This window comes from Ambystoma mexicanum, chromosome 12 (genome assembly GCF_040938575.1).
Source record: "Ambystoma mexicanum isolate Mex_15411 chromosome 12, UKY_AmexF1_1, whole genome shotgun sequence".
NCBI classification, from domain to species: Eukaryota; Metazoa; Chordata; class Amphibia; order Caudata; family Ambystomatidae; genus Ambystoma; species Ambystoma mexicanum.
This window is the reverse complement of record NC_090936.1, coordinates 649,832,480-649,851,670: the sequence shown is the minus strand read 5'-3', so window position 1 is coordinate 649,851,670 and position 19,191 is coordinate 649,832,480. Positions and strand designations below refer to the sequence as shown.

At 48.4% G+C, this 19,191-nt stretch overlaps 1 protein-coding gene across 1 annotated transcript in view; it reads right to left on the bottom strand.

The window, feature by feature from the left end:
* RINT1 (RAD50 interactor 1) overlaps positions 1-19,191 on the bottom strand; it is a 1,254,187-nt gene that overhangs the window by 203,894 nt on the left and 1,031,102 nt on the right. The window lies entirely within an intron of this gene.

Genomic DNA, 19,191 nt, shown 5'->3' with positions numbered 1-19,191 from the left:
ATACGTGAAACATTTCATGTTTCATCAACTTAGAAATGAAGAAATGAAATTTGTGAAAACGTTAATTTATCGAATTGTCAAAATAAAAAGAAAACATATGACTGATATATTATGGAAGCCCATGACTTTGGTTTTATTTTACTGAACAGCAGCAGCAGGTCAGTAGCAAAAATGTAAATGCTCTCTGTTGATGCCACAAACTACACATATATTTAGTGGAGGCAGACACCCAGATAAGAGCTGCTGTTCACTGAAGGATTCCGAGTAGCAACAGAAATACAAATATCTCAGGCTGTCGTATGCATATGGCCGCACTTCCATTTGATGCGGTCATCATGGATTGCATAAAATAGATGTAACCCTTTTACTTCATGTCCTTCCATTCATCAACCATACACTGTGTCTACAGCACATCGGAAACAGTTCACATGCAGAGAGAACCTGGAAAACCATACTGCCAAAAATATGCCTGCTACTGTGATACAACAGTAAAGAAAACCATATAATTTACTTGGTAGGGACAGTCACAAGATGAACGACTTCTAAACCTTGGTTTGTGGTGAAGGAAATGAATATCGTCGAACTGTGCATCAATAAGCCTTCCACCCATGCTTACACCCACCAACCCCCACTCCTCTTGCTGTAGTTGTGAATATTGGTGGAGAGACTGGAAAAACGGAAAATTACATTATGGTATGCATTGGAATTTTGTAACAGGCAGCACTGTAATAAATGTATCACTCCAAAGCATGTGGGATGGGCTGCGAGCGGACTCTCAGAGCTAAGCCCTTGGAAGGGTCCACATTCCAGATCATGACTACAAGGGACCATGTGGAGAGCAGGGTAAGAAGAAAGTAAGTGTCACCAGTCCTGCGATCAGATAATTCCATCGGCTGAAAAACAGATTCTGACTAGATGGAGGCATAATGAGGAGAACAGAGTGAGCAGGAAGAGCCATGCAGACCGTGTATGCAGCTGAGTTTGGGACTGGAGGGGAGAGAATACACCAGGACTACTGTGAAGCCCAAGACAGTGGCTGGTCCAGAAAGAGTCTATGCCACCCGTTGTCCCAATTGCAGAGGTTGTGCAGTGGAACGCTTGAGGGACACTTTGCCTTTGAAGACCTGTCGTGCAGAGGATGCACAGCGGGAAGCGAAAGTGAGGGAAGCTTTCCCTCTCGAGAGGCTGTCTCCAGTGGCTGGTGTGCACGAGAGAGCCTCAGGAGCAAAGGACGCTCCGGTAACGAGTGGTACAGGGAAGGAGGAACAGGAAAAGTTGTTTGCCGGCTCACGAGGAGCCTCTTCAGCAGAGGACCTGCAAACGCTGGGAGGATCGGAAGCATGCAGCTTACTCAATGAGTTCACACGTGGAAAGTGACCCAGGAGCGCTTCGAGACTGCTTGCATGTTCAGGGCAGGCGCTTTCACTCACGTATTAGTGGAAAAGATGACAGCAGTAATTTTGAATACCGAACTATCAGAAAGCGGTGAAACTCATATTCGTTAAAGCCAAATGACTGTAAAGCTAAGCATGTGAGTTTATGGAGAGGTCATCAAACCGATGGGGCAATACTGTTAAAAGCTAATACATACAATCCATTACCCAAAGCCAAGAGAAACCAAAAGTTAAGTAGTTCCAGTCCAACAGATATTGCCAAAGGCAAAAGTGAAGTAATGAAGGACTCAAGGGTTGTGAAACTTGTTATTCATACTTTGTGAAACACACAACAAAAGCTGATATAACACACATTGCCAAAGCCAAGAAAGAAGCAGAAAAACAAAAAGTGGCAAAAGGCTGCCCTTCTGTAAAAGGCTATTCAGAAGGAGAGGAGCAAATATTGCAAAGAAGTATTAAAGAGAAACCTTTAGAATCTTGTTTTCCCTGAAGAGCTGCTAAAAAGTTTAATGCTGCAAAATAAGGATGATTGTGAAGTGTTTTAAAGCTGTTTAAGTTGGAGGCTACCACTGAAGCACGTTCTGTTTTGTGAAACGCTGTTCAGGCAGGGGAGTATACCCAGATGGCAAACCTTTGAACTATTAGGCCTGGCATGGGAGTAAACCAGGTAGCAGTTGATGAAGTGCTGAAAAGTGGTCCTAACAAAGACAATTTATGGTATTTGTGGTGCTGAACGAAGAACTGTATGAACCTGCTGTAGAGGAGTTACATTTCTTCAAAAATATTCAGTTGTGGCAAATCATCCTGACAAAGACAATTATTGTTGCTTATGTGAAGAAGATAATTCTGAGACTCATTCTTGCTCAAAGACGAGAAAGAACAGTCTATTTTCTTTGGAATATCATTGAAGTTTCAGAACTTTCTGTTATCAAATTGAAGTAATAAAGAACTGTGTTGGAACTTTGTTACAAACCAGGATTTCCTCATTTCTTTTTTAACTGTGGAGCAGAATCCTCTTTGAATCTGTGAAAGGGGAATTCACCCAGATCATAAGAAGGGAGTGTGGTCATATTACAAATTCAACTGTCATATTCATTTTGTTGTTTTAAACTGCCATGCATTTCTGTATTGATTTATTGAATTCATGAGTGTGAGGGACAGATATCCTTTGTTAGGGAGTTGCCTTTAGTTTATTTTAGGCAGGGAAATCTTCATCAGGATAGGGATAGTGAGGCGTTTATCCAATCTTTTTATTTAATAAAATGTTCAATTTTGAAAACTCTTTACTAAGTTACTACGCCTCACATTTCTGACCCCACAAATTGTCTTATTGAGTTACTTTATCTAGAGGTGGAAGAGGATCCTATACTCGTGAATAAGTGCTACAGGATCAAAACATGTGCCTCACGCAAGTTAGAGGAATCAGAAGTAGACCCCATCCTCATTATCTATTTGGCAGATCTTAAGGATAAGAAGAGAATTAGGAGGCAAAATGGGCACTGGAATTTCAACAGCACACAATACACCTCTTCCCAAATCTGTCTCTCATAACAGAAAGTAAAACGAGAGCATTGAATACAATCAAGAAAACATTCCTAGCCCCAGGATAAAACGCATGACTACTATGGAACAAAATCCTCGGTAAAGAAAAAATCAGTATCAGTTTTGTTTCTGATCTGTCTTTCTTAGTAGTAACCAATCACTGATCTCTGGGTCATACTGCCCCCAGCCAATCACTGCCCTCTCCCTAAGCCCCACCTCTGGCAGCCATCCTCAGATTTGGTAGCACGCCAAGTGGTAGTATGACCAAGTGAAGAGCCGCAGAGGGGTAGGTGGGAGGGTTCGCATGTGAATCCATGCCAGACCCATGCTGGAGAACAACAGTTACAGGTAAGTAACTTGTTCCTTCTCCAGCATGGGGTCTGGCATGGATTCACATGCTCATGAATAAAAGAATACATAGCAGTATACACATGCACAACCACGGGAGGTGGCAACAGGCTCAACATTAAGCAATACAACAACTCAACATTAAGCATCTCTTACCTCCTCACCAGACTCACCTTAAGCGAGCAGGTTGCGCAGCACTGCTTGGCCTACCCTGGACTCCTCCCTGGAGTCCCGATCGACGCAGTAGAATCTTGTGAAGGTGTGCGTCGACCTCCACGTAGCAGCCCTGCAGATGTCCAGCAGGGGCACACCAGACAGGAACTCCGTGGTAGCAGCGATCGCTCTGGTCGAATGGGCTCTCGGACGGCCGGGCAGCGGTCGGTTTGCCAACCGGTGACAATGCATGATGCAGCCGGAGAGCCATCTGGAAATGGAAGTCTTCGAGAGAGCCTTCCCTTGATTCACAGACCCAAAGTTCACAAACAGTTGTGACGTCTTCCGAAAACTCTTCGTGTGGTCCACATAGAACTTCAGCGCTCTAGCTACATCCAGCAAGTGCAAAGTCCTCTCGGCCGGCGTCGAAGGCGACGGAATGAAAACTGGTAACACCAAGGGCTCGTTGAAGTGGAAGTCCGACGGCACCTTGGGCATGAAGGAGGGGTGCGTCCTCAGCGCCATCCTCGTATCATGAAAAGTCAAGTATGGAGGCTGCCTGAATCTCTCCCACTCGTCGTGCAGAGGTGATGGCCACAAGGAACGCTGTCTTCCATGACAGGAACTTCAAAGGCGCCGAATAGGGCCCCCATGAGCCTGGTCAGCACCACATTAAGCTCCCACGCCGAGGCAGCAGCCTTCACCGGCGGGAACGATCGGAATAGTCCCTTCATAAATTCCTTCACCAGGCGATGAGACCATAAGGACGCACGTCCCGTCGTCCTGGTATATCAGGAGATGGCAGCCAGATGTATCTTTATGGCGGCGTGAGCCAGTCCAGCCTAGGCCAACGACAGCAGGTACGGCAGCACTTGAGGGGCCTAATTCGCAGAGGGTTAATCTTCTGTGCACGGCACCAGACAGAGAACCTCTTCCATTTATGACCGTAACACTTGAGAGTTGAGGACGCCCTGGCCTTTGCAAGAACCTCTCTGCAATCAGCCGGGATATCGTACCCTCCAAACTCTAGTGCTGCAGGAGCCAGGCCTGCAAGTTCAGCGACTGTGGGTCGTGGTGGAGAATGGCGCCTCCTTCTCTGGAGAGAAGATCCGCGTCCGCTGGCAGCCTGACTGGCGGGGACGTTGACAAGTCCAGAAGGTCCGGGAACCAGACCCGCCTCGGCCACGCCGGTGCGATGAGGATCATCCTGCACCTGGACTTCTTGAGCTGGTTGATGAGGCGGAGCAGCAACGGCAATGGAGGGAACACGTATAGAAACAGGCCGTCCCAAGGGAACGAGAAAGCATCGCCCATGCTCCTCGGCTGTGGGAACCTGCTGGCGAACCTCTGGCACTTGGAGTTCGTCGCCGTCGCGAACAGGTCGATCTGGGGTTTGCCCCATCGTTGGAAGAGTCGATCCACTTGATCCTGGCGCAGTTCCCACTTGTGGCACGAGAGCGCAGCTCCCTGCTGAGTGAGTCGGCGATGGTGTTTTTATTCCTGCCAGGTGGAAGGGAACCAGAAACATCCCCTGGGCGATGGCCCAGTGCCACAGATCCTGGGCCTCCTTGGATAGGGCTGGGGATCTGGTGCCCCCCTGCTTCCGTATGTAGAACATCGTGGTGGTGTTGTCTGTGAAGATCCTCACCACTTTGTCCTTGAGGGACGGGAGGAATGACTTGAGCGCCCAGAACACTGCTCGGAGCTCCAAGATGTTGATGTGGAGAGACCTCTCCTCCGGGAGCCAAAAGCCTCTTGCGTGGAGATCTCCGGTGTGGGCCCCCCAACCCTCCAGAGAGGCTTCCGTAGTCACCGTCTCTTGAAACGCCAGGGTTTTTAAAGTCCGTGCCTGTCGTGAGGTGAGCCCGGGTGCCCCACCATAGGATCGCCCGACAGAACTCTTCGTCGAGGGGGATCCTGTCCTCGAAGCAGCCCCTCGACTGAAACCAGCGGGCGTCGAGGAACTCCTGTAGCGGACGCATCCGAAGTCTGCAAAGGGGCACAAGCTAGATGCATGAGGACATCATCCTGAGGAGGGAATTGATGGACCTTACCCTGGCCATGTCCGTGGCTAACAGGCGCCGCACCTTGCCCAGGATGGACTTGCTCCTCTCGTCTGAAGGGGAGGCCAATTGCTCCACTGTATCGAGCTTCGCCCCCAAAAACAGTGCTCCTTGCGATGGAACCAGGTGGGATTTGGGGTAGTTGATGGCGAACCCCAGCTCCATGAGCAACCGGACGGTCCTCGCCGTATGATCGACGGCGAGTTCCCTTGACCTTGCCCGGATTAGCCAGTCGTCCAGGTAGGGGTAGACGTGGATCCCCTGCAAGCGCAGCCGCGCTGCCACTGGTGCCAGGAACTTGGTGAAAACCCTGGGTGCCGACTTTAATCCGAATGGTAGGGCTCTGAATTGGTAGTGGCGTCCCTGAACCACGAACCTGAGGAACTTCATGTGCCTTTTTAGAATGGGGATGTGGAAGTAAGCATCCTCCAGGTCCAACGACGATAGGAAGTCGCCTTCCTCCAGCTGTCCCAGCACGTGCTGGAGGGTGACCATCCTGAATTTCTGCACCTTGATGTATTTGTTTAACCGACGCAGGTCCAGGATGGGGCACCAACCGCCTGTCTTCTTTCTGACGAGGAAGTACCTTGAGTACACTTCGGAGTTCCGGAGTCTCCTGGGGACGAGCTCGATGGCACCTTTTTTGAGCATCGCCTTTACTTCCAACAGTAGTTGAGGGACGTGATTCTCCTTCCTGGCCACGGGAGGAATGCAAGGGCACTTCTTTTGGAATTCCAGCGAGTGCCCGTTGGCCAGGGTGTCCAGCACCCATCGGTCAGTGGAGATGGACTCCCACACACTGACGAACTTGGTCAGCCGGCCTCCCACCGGGGTGCTTCGGTGGGGGCCCGACGACACGGCCAGGTCAGTCTTGTTTGGAGGAGGCCTTGCCGCCTTGGCCTCCTTGACGAATACGGCGGGATGCCCCTTGCATGCCGCGACCTCTGTAGGCCTCCTGGGAAGAGGAGCGGGCCGCCTGGCGGTAAGCGGAGGAGCTACCGCTGGATCCTTTGGAGGCACCCGGTCTACCTCTGGGGCTCCGAAAGGGCCATCGCTGCTGAAGCACCCCAAGGGCCCGGGCCGTCTCCGAGTCGGTCTTGATGGCCTGTAGAGACTCATCCACCGCCTTACCAAAGAGGTTGTTGCCGTCCAGGCATGTCCAACACTCTGGTCTGGATGTCCTGGCGAAAGTCTGTCGCCTTGACCCATCCCCGTCGTTGGAGGCATACTCCGTTGCCCAGTTGGCGAAATCCGGTATCAGCCATGTCCGTCGCCACCGTTATGACATGATCCGACGCCACCTCGCCCTCCTGCAGAATTTCTAGGGCCTCCGCCCTTTTGTCATCAGGCAGGAAATCTAGCAGGGGAGCTATCTTGAACCAGAGCTCCCTGTCGTAGCGGGCCACGATCGCTAAGGCATTGGCCGCCTTAATGTCGTCCAGTAAAGGCACCGCGAGGACCGTCTTCCTCTTAGCCTCTCGTCGTTAGTACAGAAACCCCTCCTTTTTCTGTTCTTCAGGGCAGAGCTGGAAGAGCTCGGATGCCCTGGTTATCACGGCGTGGAAAGAGCCAATCTCGTCTGCTGGGGACACCCATGGAAAGGGGGGTGACGACGGGATGTCTGCTGCGTCATCGCCGCCGTCATCGTCCGTCACCGTCGCCGTATCCGTCGCCGTATCCTCTCCCGGCGAGGGGGATGAGGGGTCCACCGGTCTCGCAGGCACGAAGGGCGGAGCGGGGTGGGCTCTCCGCTTATTCTGAGGGCTTCCCAACGGGCCCGGTTCTGGCTCCTCCGTCGGGGTGCGTGGTAATCTCATCCTTATCTCGGTACATAAGGATTGGATTGCAAACAAAATGGCCGCCGAGCTATCCTGGGGCTCGGGCAATGGCTGCGACGGACGGGATGGCCGCTCCTTTGGGCCCTGTTCGTCATCGCTATCTTCGATCACGTCAGCAGGGACGGCTCCCTGGGATCAAACCTTCTCGAACCTCTCGTTGAGGTTTCTGAACCTCTCGTTGAGGCCTATGGACCTTTCATTGAGGCCCTTCTCGGTCTCCACCAGTTCCTCCTCAGAGGCTGATTCCAAGTCTGTAATGGTCACCGCCCCCCCCCCTCTTTTTCAGCCAGGGGCTTTACGGGGGTCTTAGCAATGGGCTGGAAAGAGGATTCCCTCTGCGGCGGCAGGGATACTCTGGGCCCAGAGGCCGTTTCCATTGGCGTAGTCTCAGCCGGCTCTGCCAGGGTCGCAGCGACCACTTCGGTAGAGGCCTTAGTCGGGTGGATCAAAGCCCTCACCACCTTAGGTGCGTCCTGGGCCTTCGCCTTGGGGGGAGGGTCAGCACCTCGCTCCCCCTTCGAGATCGACCGGGACCACGCCAGCGGCCAACCCGGGTTCTCGGACTTCCTCTTCCCTGAACCAGAGCGCTGGCTCGTGGTCAAACGTGCCGGGGAAGTAGCGCCCTGCTTGGCAACCGAAGAGCCCGACCTTTCGGCGCTCCCGGAGCACGCGGACTCGCTGTGCTTGGCCTTCTGTTGGGCCCCCGTCGCCAAATCAAGCAACATCCTCTCCAAATTCCAAACAGGCATCAGGCGAGGAATGTCTACAACATTAAATGGCCTCACCCTGAGCCTATTAGAAGAACATACAAGGACATTTGGAGAGAGTCCGCTTTTTGGAGCCTGGGTAGATCTCTCTAAAGCATTTGACCTGGTAAAAAGGGAGTTATTGTGGGCAAAATTGAGAGGGTGGGGCCTCCCAAACAAGCTCCTGGCGATTCTAATGGAGTTCCACAAAAACACCACGCTCATGGTAAGATTAGATGAGGCTGGTCATCTCTCTAGTACAATCAATGTGGAGCGAGGTGTGCGACAGGGTTGTATGGGAGCCCCCTTTTTCTTCAACCTATACCTGTCAGATCTGGGAGATTTTCTACAAAAATGGACCATGGCAAGTCCCAAAATCAACCCCAGTAAGGTTTTTTGGCTCGACTATGCAGATGACATTGTCTTGATTGACAGGACAGCAATAGGTCTGCAGCACCTACTTAATGGGCTAAGTGAATACATTAAACTAAATGGACTACAAGGTAACCCAAGAAAGTCAAAAATTCTGGTGCTGAAACACCCAAAAAAGCAAATTAACTTTGGCAAATGGTTTTTTGAAGGAGAGGCTATTACAAGGGTAGACGAATTAAGCTATACTTCAGATGAAAAAGATCTTCTTTGAGCCTTGTAAATTTTCAATCAAACCATTAATAAAGTTTTATAATGCCAAAGTAATTCCTGTGATATTGTATGGGTTGGAGGCTCAACCAAAGCTCTGGGAGTTGGATTGGCAACAGATGGAGGGTCACATCTGGAAGAGCTCATTGGGACTACCCAGCTGTTTGCCCATTCAGATATTAAGGTTTGAGTTTGGCCTGAAATCCTTGCAGCAACAGGTAACTTGGAGATTGTTATCTCTCTTCAGGCTAATAATAATTCCACAAAAAGACTCTCTTTACGAAGATGTTAATCATCATTTCCAAAAGGACAGCTCAAAGATTCTCCATGATTTGGCTATAAAAGCTAAAAGAAATCTGGAATGTGCTGATTCAACAGTAACAACCCTGAAAGAGAATCCATTGAAAGCAAAGAAAGAACTAGAAACAATGGGCTGGATGATCAAAACAGGACTGGAAATGAGGCTGGTAAAACCGAAGAATGGCTTCCTAATAGCAGAAAGAAATTTGGGAGATTTGCCCAATTATCTGCTAAAACATCCCAGTAGTGAATCAAGATACGTTTTCCTAAGGGCCCGCCTAAATCTAATTCATAAAGCCGAGATCCTAAGCATTAGAGGCCAAAGTCAGAACATCATATCGTTTTGCAAAATCTGTGCAACCCAAAATAAGCAAAACCTGCACCACTTACTCATAGAATGCAAAGGAACATGGGAGACTAGAGTCCTCTATTTTGGGAAATTTGTGCCCAAAATGGACTGCTTGTAATCAGAGAACTTTGGAATCGCCTGATCTCGGGGCATAACACCGCCCTGACAATAGCAGTAGGTCAGGTCCTTTCAAGGTTAGGTTTGGCCCATCCAAGCGCTGGGCAATCTGGGATCAATGACTCCACAATTATAACGGCTTAACAGCTGTAGTAATTAACAATCTAGTATGGGGTGCAAGTTTTTGGGGAACTGAAGGTTTTCTATTTTTCCTCTTTTACCTTTGCTTTTTAGGTCTTTTATTTTATTTTTTTTCTTTCTCTTTTTTCTCTTTTGATTTATTGTTTTTTGGCTTGTCTTGTATTGCGTTGAAATGTTTTGTAAGTTAATTGTATTTTAACTGTGGCAAATATGTAAAATGTTGATTTATTTTTATAGTTTGTAACGATCTATTTGATCCAAACAAATAAAATAAAACATTTTTTTTAAAAAAAAAAAACAGTGCAGGCTGCACCATTATTTGTTGTATGTGATCTTTGGGAATAAACATCCACAATAGGAAGGGTGTCTTTATCCTGGGGATAACCACGGAACCACTGCCCTCCCAGACACACCTTTGCCCCTTCCCACTCCAATCCTCAGGGAGTCCCTCCTTTCCCACCCACACATCCCCATTTACAGCTCCTCCTACGAAGCCTTTCACTTCCTTTATTGTGCCATTGACGCTTCATATCCTTTATGTGTATAGCGTCCGTTGTGCAATAAAGGATGTACACACTACAGTAACATCAGATGGAGGGGGGGGTTCAACCCAGCTGGCACTAGCTTCTGCTCAACCAGAAATACTATTCTCCCTCCAGCTACTACAAAAGACCTAAAAGAGACTGAACACATTTACCTAGACATTAATTGGCACATACAGAAAAGGGGCCTCCTCCGAGGATAGACACGTAATGCTGTTTTCATCCACCTCTTTGAGTTTTACTTTGAGACTGTGCTGCCTTCATTCACCCCTTGGAACATGACTTTGGCCCATCCTGCGTTTAGAGGCTTTGGGTTACTTTCCGCCAACCTGTACACTATATCCTTAATAAAACACATGATGAACCCTTTTTTTGGTGTGGCTATTTTCTTGATCCCAGTAACTTACGTTAGAGGGTACAGAGTGCTGGTCCCGAGGACTAGGGATTGGTGGACAAAGGCACAAGACCACTGTTTTAGGGGGCATGCATACGTCCTAAGGGGAAACATCTTGGTTCAGATTAATTTATATTTGTCAAAACATCTCAGCTGCATTTTGAGGGCTACTGTTGGGGTGGTCAGGAAATGTCCCAGCGATAAATAGGGGTTCATGTTGCGTGTGCCATATTTGTGAATGGGGGTGCGCTGAAATCGGCACACTGTTGCAATTTCATGTGTATCCAGTGTAGTTAAATGTGAATGGGATATGTTACTTTAGTGTTATTCGGGGTTCAAGTTGATACATATTAGATTTGCACGTGCGTAGAAAGATAAAATGTTAAATCCACCAAATGAAATATAAACACGATTCAAACATGGTGTGCTACGGAGTGCCTAGAAGCAGGCAATGAGGAATTTTGAGCATGGGAGGAAGATGGGCCTGTCCAACAGAACCCACTACAAAGGAAAGATCATATTTATTAAACATGCATGCACAATGAGGAATTTATAAATCTGTATGTAGTGAGCTTTTATTAATTATTTTAGAATCTGCAGCCAAATGTTCATGCAGTGAATTTCAGGTGGCTGGGAAAATCTAGTTCTGCAGGATTGAGGACTGGGGGCGGAACAATGATTAACAAAGCAGATGGTCAGCCGTTCAACAGGACACAATGGGCCTCACCAGGGCCTTGGTGGAATCCTGGGGGTAATTAAGCCGGGATACTGCCAAAGCTATTATTGTTACCGCAGTTCGGTCGGGCACAATTTGCGCCAAATCCCCAGTTGCAGTGTCGCTGTAATTCCCTATTTATTTAGAGTCCATGGAACTTAATGGGATTTTTCAGTGCTATTACCGCTGGCGATAATAGCACCAAAAATGGGTGGAAAGCCGGAGATTTACCGCCAGCTCAGAGCTGGAGGTATATCTCCAGCTTTCCACCCAAACTCGGGATTGGGCGGAGCAGTAATGCGGCGGTAATAGCGTTACCACAGCATCTTTATTGCTCCGCCCAACCCCTGATGAGGACCAATGTTTATGGCTTGGTAGTTCCGCAGGAGGCAGATGTAATCTCTTTAAGTGCATTGTGGTTTTGCAGAGGGACCCAGCCATTTGTTTTGACCAGTAAAATATATGGGGTGACGTAACGCTCAAGGCTAAAGTGATCGATACCCAGGAGTTTCAATTGTATTCTCAGATGTGCTGTGCATGCTGATATGGTAATCTTTTAGATTGTAATGTTCCAATGACGGCAGTAAGCCGGGGTGGATGAGATAGTTATCGCTAGTTCAAAGAGAACCTGTTTATCCAGCCTTCCTCATGTTACTTTAAGTATCCATGCAAACCATTTGCAATTACGATTAAGGTTAAAGGGCTCAGACCAGTTGTTACTAGTAATAATTATGTTGGCACACAAATGTTTAACTGATTGATGATGTCTAACCTACCATGGATGAATCCCAAGAAGGGGTGTGCTACGAATACAATCTGAAGATGGTAGTTAAGATAACAAATGGGCAATAAGAATGGAAGAATTGGAGAAGGATGGGATTTCTTTGTATAGGTTTTGTCCAATCACATTTGGGGGTGGATTGTAATAAAATACATTGGAGTGTTTTCATTGTTGCAAAAATGTATATAATGTGTCACCTTATGTGGTTCGGTGAGACATGGGTAAGTTTGACTCCATAGGGTCATCTAGCTGCACCCCGGACGATTGTACAATAAACTTGCTTTACATACAAACGTGCACTATCTTCTTAAGTGGTGGGCCCTCTTGGTTAAAGGTGATTGGGGGCCCATCCATACACTACCTTATCCAGATGAAATTTAAGAAAGGGTTCAGAGACAAACAATGCATGACTTTCCCTCATCCTACATGCTGATGTTTTGGCAGCAAGGAAAGCAGTTTTTCAAGTGACACATTTCAACTCTGCTGAGTGAATTGGTTCAAATAGAGCAAACATTAACTTTAAAAGGACGGTTTTCAGTTCTCAAGTGGAAACTGGCTGTTTGATTGGCGACAATTCAAGGAGTAAGCGATGTAGCAAATGTTTAACAAGTGAATCAGAAAAAAGTGTTCTATCTTTGTGTTTCTTTGGATACCTTGATATTGCAGTCAGAGGAACCCTTGCAATGAGCACTGCAAACTGGATTGTGCAAGTAGACGACGAAAAAAAAACGTCCTTAGGCAGGCAAGTTACTGGATTAAATTATAAGCAGCGATTTGTGGCAGACAATTTTTGAAAGCATGTCTCACCGCTCTCAATTCCAAAAGGATGATATGCAAGATTCTTTCCATTTCTACCCAGCACCAAGAGGGATAATCCGTTATTATACATATGTATGGCTCTGTCCTCCTTAGCGGCAGACCAACAGATCTTTCATCCGGTTTGTAACCTGGACCATACACTTATTCATTGCCAGTGCATCTATACAAGGGCAGCTTGTCCATAATCATCAACAGAGCCCTGACCCACCCCCATTATGAAGGAAACGCAGACAGCCCAGCGAAAGCCTGAGCGCTTCTTCAGCTCCAGCATGCAGCTGAGGGAATGCTCCTTGGTCAGCTGGGCTGTGGGGAAACAAGGTTTCCCCTGCGATGAAGTAACCCACTTGCATGGACAATGAGCCATGGATGACCGGGACATTTTGCTACCTAAGCTTGCATTGTCCACTGGTTCTGCTTGTTGAGGTACAGCGCCCTGAACATGCCAAGTGGGTACTCTTGCGCCTCGCGATTGGATTAAGAGGGCATAGAGAGGTCAGTTACTGAAGCTCTGTCTCACTCTCCAGGCACCAGGAAATCAGGGAGATGTGTCTCAATTGACAGCGTTTCCTGCTTCCTGCTGGGCGGGACTTCCAGAGCACATGTGGAGTGAGTGGCAGCCTGGATCTGAGCGCCAGTAAGCATTAAGCATTTTATATATGATTTCTTTTAAAAGTGTGCATTTATGTGAATGATTGTGTGTTTGTGTATGTCTGTTTGTGCTTGTGAGTGCATTATGTATATGTACAAGGGTGAATGTGGGCCAGGTAAGGTGTGCCTGGTGAAAGTGAATTAATGCTTTTGAATGTGCGAGTGAATGAATGCTGGTAAATATAAGAGTGAATAAATGCTGCTAACTACATGAATGTATGAATGGGGAATGCATGCAAGGGGCTGTATGGGAGCGTGACTGCTTGTGTGATGAATGGGTTTAAATGTGTGTACACGTGAAGCTGGCTGTTGGCATGTCATTTCAGACTGTCGGTAAGAACAAAGTAAACATGATTAGTGTTTTCACATGTGAGAGGGGTGCAATTGTGCAACCTAAAAATACATTGTCCCTCATTACGAGACTGACAGTTATACAGCGGGCCATTACCGCTGAGGTGTCCCGCAGTCAACGCTGTATTACCACTTGGTGGGAGCGCACACTCACCATTGGCGGTAACGGTAATTCAAAATTGAGTCCACAATGGTAATTCTGCCCATATTCAGCAGAATTCCGCACTAAGTCTGCACGTAGCTTCCCAAGCACTTGGTTCCTGCTGAGCCAAAAACAAAGACAGCATCGTTCTCTTCCCTCTCTGCTTTTTAATGGCAGCTGACCAATAGGACCGCTCAAAAGACTAGAGCATGTGCGTTTGTTCTTGTCAGTGATCTTCATTAATACTGGCCTCTTCCCCGTCCCAGTAGTTCTTACTTGGGATATACTGCAAAAATACATGGGAGCATTAGGCAGTGTGGAATTAGAGGGTCTTTGAGGGAAGGTCAAATGGGTACTGCATTTTCCCGGAATCATCACTGCTCTCAACGGGGTGTCCCCACCCCATGAGATCCTCCCGCTGAGTATCACTGTGAACAATCATTATATTCTTATGAACATTGGAGCTTTTGTGTTCTCTACTGAATTTAAAAATTGAAAATTGCAAAAATATTTGTAGCGCTAAACGAGCGCTCTCGCAGCAGCAACTTGTGGAGTCCTTTCCGCCTTTCCCTTCACTTCTTGGCCATCACTGCAAAGGTGCTACCTTGCAGCCCTGAACCCTCCATTGTTCCACATATGCTGAGAAACCTCTTCGAAAATGGCAGCCGTTTCCTTGTGGGGAGGCACATCTTACAGTGAGGCTGCTGCACCTCTGATTGGCCAGTCATTGGCTATTTTGCACAATCAACACACCAGAAGGCTTTAGCTAGCCCACACCACAAAGGCCCACCCAGCAAGGCTCCCGTATGTGCCTGTCCGTGCTGAGGAGGGCCTGGAGGCCCCTCTACTGCTTTCCCCTCCTCAAACTATGATTCAGCCTCCAGATATACAACGCTACCACATTCATTTGGACCCATGGCCTCTGCTCTCCACTACGATCCGCCAGTGAGTGATGGCTGAACTCTCCCATTGCCTCCTCATATAACGGTCTGAACCTTTTTATTTGCCTATGGTCTCTGCCTTCCTTCCCTCATCTAACCCATCACTCCTCCCACTGCATTGTACCTCTTTTTGAAAATTGAATGTGGTTGAGTGTGCCTTACATCTGTGCACCTTTTTGCTCTGCATTGTACCTCTATTTGAAAATTGAATTTGGTTGTGTGTGCCTTACATCTGTGCACCTTTTTGCTCTGCACTATATGTCTATTTGAAAATCGAATTTAGGTGTGTGTGCCTTACATCTGTGCACCTTTTTGCTCTGGACTGTACCTCTATTTGAAAATCAAACTTATGTGTGTGTCTCTTACATCTGTGCATCTTTTTTCTCTGCGTTGTACCTTTATTTGCAAATTGAATTTAGGGGTGTGTGCCTTACATCTGTGCACCTTTTCTTCCTTGTACAATTGTGCCCCTTGCTGCAAAAATGCACTTTACCTCTTGGATTTGTTTGTGCCTTTGCAACTACTTGGCCACCTTGTGAGTTAGCTCGAACTGTGCTGTGCAGCCACACCTCTTTCATTCCTCTACTATCCTCCGCAACCCCTATGGCACTCACCCTCTCACCCATCTTCTCTAACTGCTACACTATCACTTATCCCCCCTCTCTCACGAAATCCGCAAGAAAAAGGCACAAGAAAGACATCCTTAGTGCAAACCCTGGCATTCCCATCACAGACAACTATGTTGGTGCTTCTTCCAAAGAGGTTTTCACTATATCCTCTTCTCTGTCCCCTCTCCAGATCTATGGACCCCCATCTCATCTCCACTTTCTCTCCTTCCATATCCTCTCCCATTAACAGCAGAACGAAGTGGGAAGTCCTCTTGCCTGGCTTCTCATCTTCACGCTGCTTTGACAATGTCTACCACACAGGCACCATCCTGGCCAGGGTCCTCAACCTAACCTCCTTCTCTTTGACCGAATCCTGCCTTCTCTCATTTACTTCCTTCTCCTGCATCTCCCCCTTCTACTCTCTCTCTTCCTCCTCTGACTGGTGTACCACGCCCCTGTACCCCACCTCAGAAAACCTTCATACGTAGAGACCTCCTCCACCTGGCGACTCTTAACGCCTGCTCAGCCAACAAACACTCTGCCGACATCTCCCTCCTTCTTGATGATATTGACCTCGACATTCTCGCTCTCACCGAGACATGGTTCAATGCCAGCTCAGTCACTGCTTTTGACTGCCTCCTCCCTGACGAATTCAAGATCATATCCAAGGTCCGACCCCACCGTACTGGCAGTGGGGTTGCCTTAATCTTCCATGAGTGGGTTCCCTCATCCATTTTACCCACCTGGCCCTACTCTTCCTTTGAGAGCCTGGTGTGCAAGTTGGTCATCTCTCCTTCCTCCACCCTAACCATTGCCACCATTTACCGGCCTCCAGGCTCTACCACCCTGTTCCTCTCTGAATGGGCAGATTTCTGTTCTTCCTTACTTTCATCCACCTCCAATCTCCTCCTTTTGGGTGACTTCAACATCCAATTGGATTCCCCTGTCACTGCTTCCACTCTCTTCATTGACCTCTGCACCGCTCTATCACTCTCCATTCTCCCCTCTGGTCCAAACCACTCAGCTGGTCACACTCTTGATGTCCTCATCCACTCTGACCTCCCTCTCTCTTCCCCACTGGTCACCCCTCTATCCTGGTCAGACCATTCTCTCCTTTCCTCCCACTTAGGCCCCTGGGGCCCTCTGACCGTGCCTCCTAAATCCCTGCCAATCTCGTTCACCAACATCTGCCCAATGAAACGAGGGTCAGCTGCTGCCTTTGCCTCCAGTTTCATCCCCCTTACCCCCCTACCTCTGACTACCACTGATTCTGCTCTCAGCAACCTCCACCTGGACATCACCAATTCTCTCGATACCCTTGCCCCAGTCGTGAGAATCCGCCTGAAACCTGCCGCTAAGTGTAACACCTGGTATGACTCTGATCTTGCAGCCCTGAAACGGAAGTGCCGAGCGGCAGAACGGAAGTGGCCAACCTCAGGCAAATCCTCTGATAAACTGGCCTGCCGTCTGCTGCAATGGCAATACAGACTCTCCATCCATACCAAGAAAAGAGCCCATATACAGGCACAGATCTCTGGTGCATCCAACAACACAGGTGAACTTTTTAAGATTTGCAGGGAACTAGCCAACCCTTCTGCAGTCTCCCCATCCCAGTCTCCTTCCCAGGCCCTCTGCGACTCACTGGTCACTCACTTTGCCACCAAAACTCAAGACATCCTGAACTCCCTTGTCACTCTCCATCCCAATCCTCAAACACCCACTTGCCTCCCATTACCCCTCTGCCTCCCCCTTCGACCCTCTCCTTCTTTTCAACCATCACTCTTGATGAAGTTAATAGAGTTGTCTGCTCCATGAAGGTCTCTTCCAAACAGGTTTCCCCTTGCTCTTCCAGAACCATCAAGGACAACATTGGCTCTCTTGCTCCCTCACTCACTGATTTCTGCAATCACTCTTTTGCCACTGGATCTTTCCTCTCCCCCCTTAAGCAGTCCCTTGTGCGCCCCTCCTGAAAAAACCTTCAGCAGACCCCAACTGTCCCGCCAACTACTGCCCTATCTCCATCACCCCCTTCCTGTGGAAACTGCTGTAGAAGCTGGCCTTGCTCCAACCTAACGCACACAACAAACTTGTTGATGGTCTCCACGACCAATCTGGATTCCGAGGATGCAAAGGCACGGAAACTGCTCTCCAGAACACGCGTGAAGAACTGCTCGCTTCTCTGGACTCCAACTCCCCAGCTGTCCTCGTCCTACTTAATCTCTCCTCGGCATTTGACAAGGTCAACCATTCTATCCTCATACAAAGACTCCACAATACACTTGTTATCTCGGATCTGGCACTGGACTGGGTGACATCCTTCTTAACTGACAGCTCATCTCACGTCATCCTGGGCTCATTTTCCTCTCCTACTTCCTTCTCCACCTGTGGTGTCGCCCAAGGTACTATCCTCTCCCCTTGGCTCTTTAACATCTACTTTGCTCTGTTGGCATGCCTCATCTCTTCCTTTTCCCCCAACTTCCAGTGTTATGCAGACAACACACAACTCTTTCTCAAACTTCTTTCTGACCCCCTTTCACATTCCATCATCCCTAACTGCCTATCTGCCATCCAGTCCTGGTGCACCTCCAACGATCTCTGCCTCAACGCCTGCAAAACCGAGATCTTTCCCATCGGGATCCCTGCACCCTCTTTCTTCCCTTCACTTTGGCCTTCCTCCATGGGCTCTCCCCCTGTTCCTTCTTCTGAAGCCAGAAACCTTGGAGTCATCTTTGACTCCTCTCTCTCCTTCCTCCTGCACACTCAGGACATTGGCAAGAAGTCTCACTTTCAGCTATTCCTTCTCAAAGGAATTCTCCCTTTTCTCACTTTCTCCCAGAGGCTCAATGTTACCGAGCCTTGGTTCTCTCTAGGCTTGACTATTGCAATAGCGTCCTCTTGAATCTACCTTCTTCCACTCTGCGACCTCTCCAGCTAATCTAGAATAGGGCAGCAAAACTTATCCTTGGCCTTAAGCCCAGGGACAACATCTCTCCTGCTCTAAAAAGTCTTCACTGGCTCCCGGTTGCTGCACAGATTAAATTCAAATCCCTCTGCATCATCCACAAGGCTGTCTGGGCCCGGGGACCTTACTATCTTCAACTTTATCTCACTAAATACTCCCCCTCCAGACCTTTACGTTCCTGTGGCATCAACTCCATGCGTGTAAATCGCTTTGCTAAACAGAGGGCAGGAGGTCGATAGCTTTCCTCAGCTGTCTCCCTACTATGGAACAGCCTCCCTCCCCGCCTTGAATAGGACCTCGTTAAATCCCAGAAGCTCCTCAAGAACTTGCTTTTTACTCCTCCTTCCCATCTCCTCTCCTCAGTTAATCTCACAGTTGCTGTGATTGGTATCCTGGGCCCTTATGCATTCTCGGGGCCCCTGACCTCCAACATACAATCGCCCTAGCTTCTGTCTACTCTTAGCACTTGCCTTAGCACTCCCTCTGCCTGGGGGCTCGCACTTACACCCAACACAGCCCCTGGCCGTGTAGCACTTACCTCACTGTGCACTTCATATGTTGCTCACTCACGAGCATGAACACTCCAGCACCTACCCCCTCTGCCCTTTTCCTTGCTGCACCTGTACATTCTGAATTACTCACAAGGCATAGTAGGTTT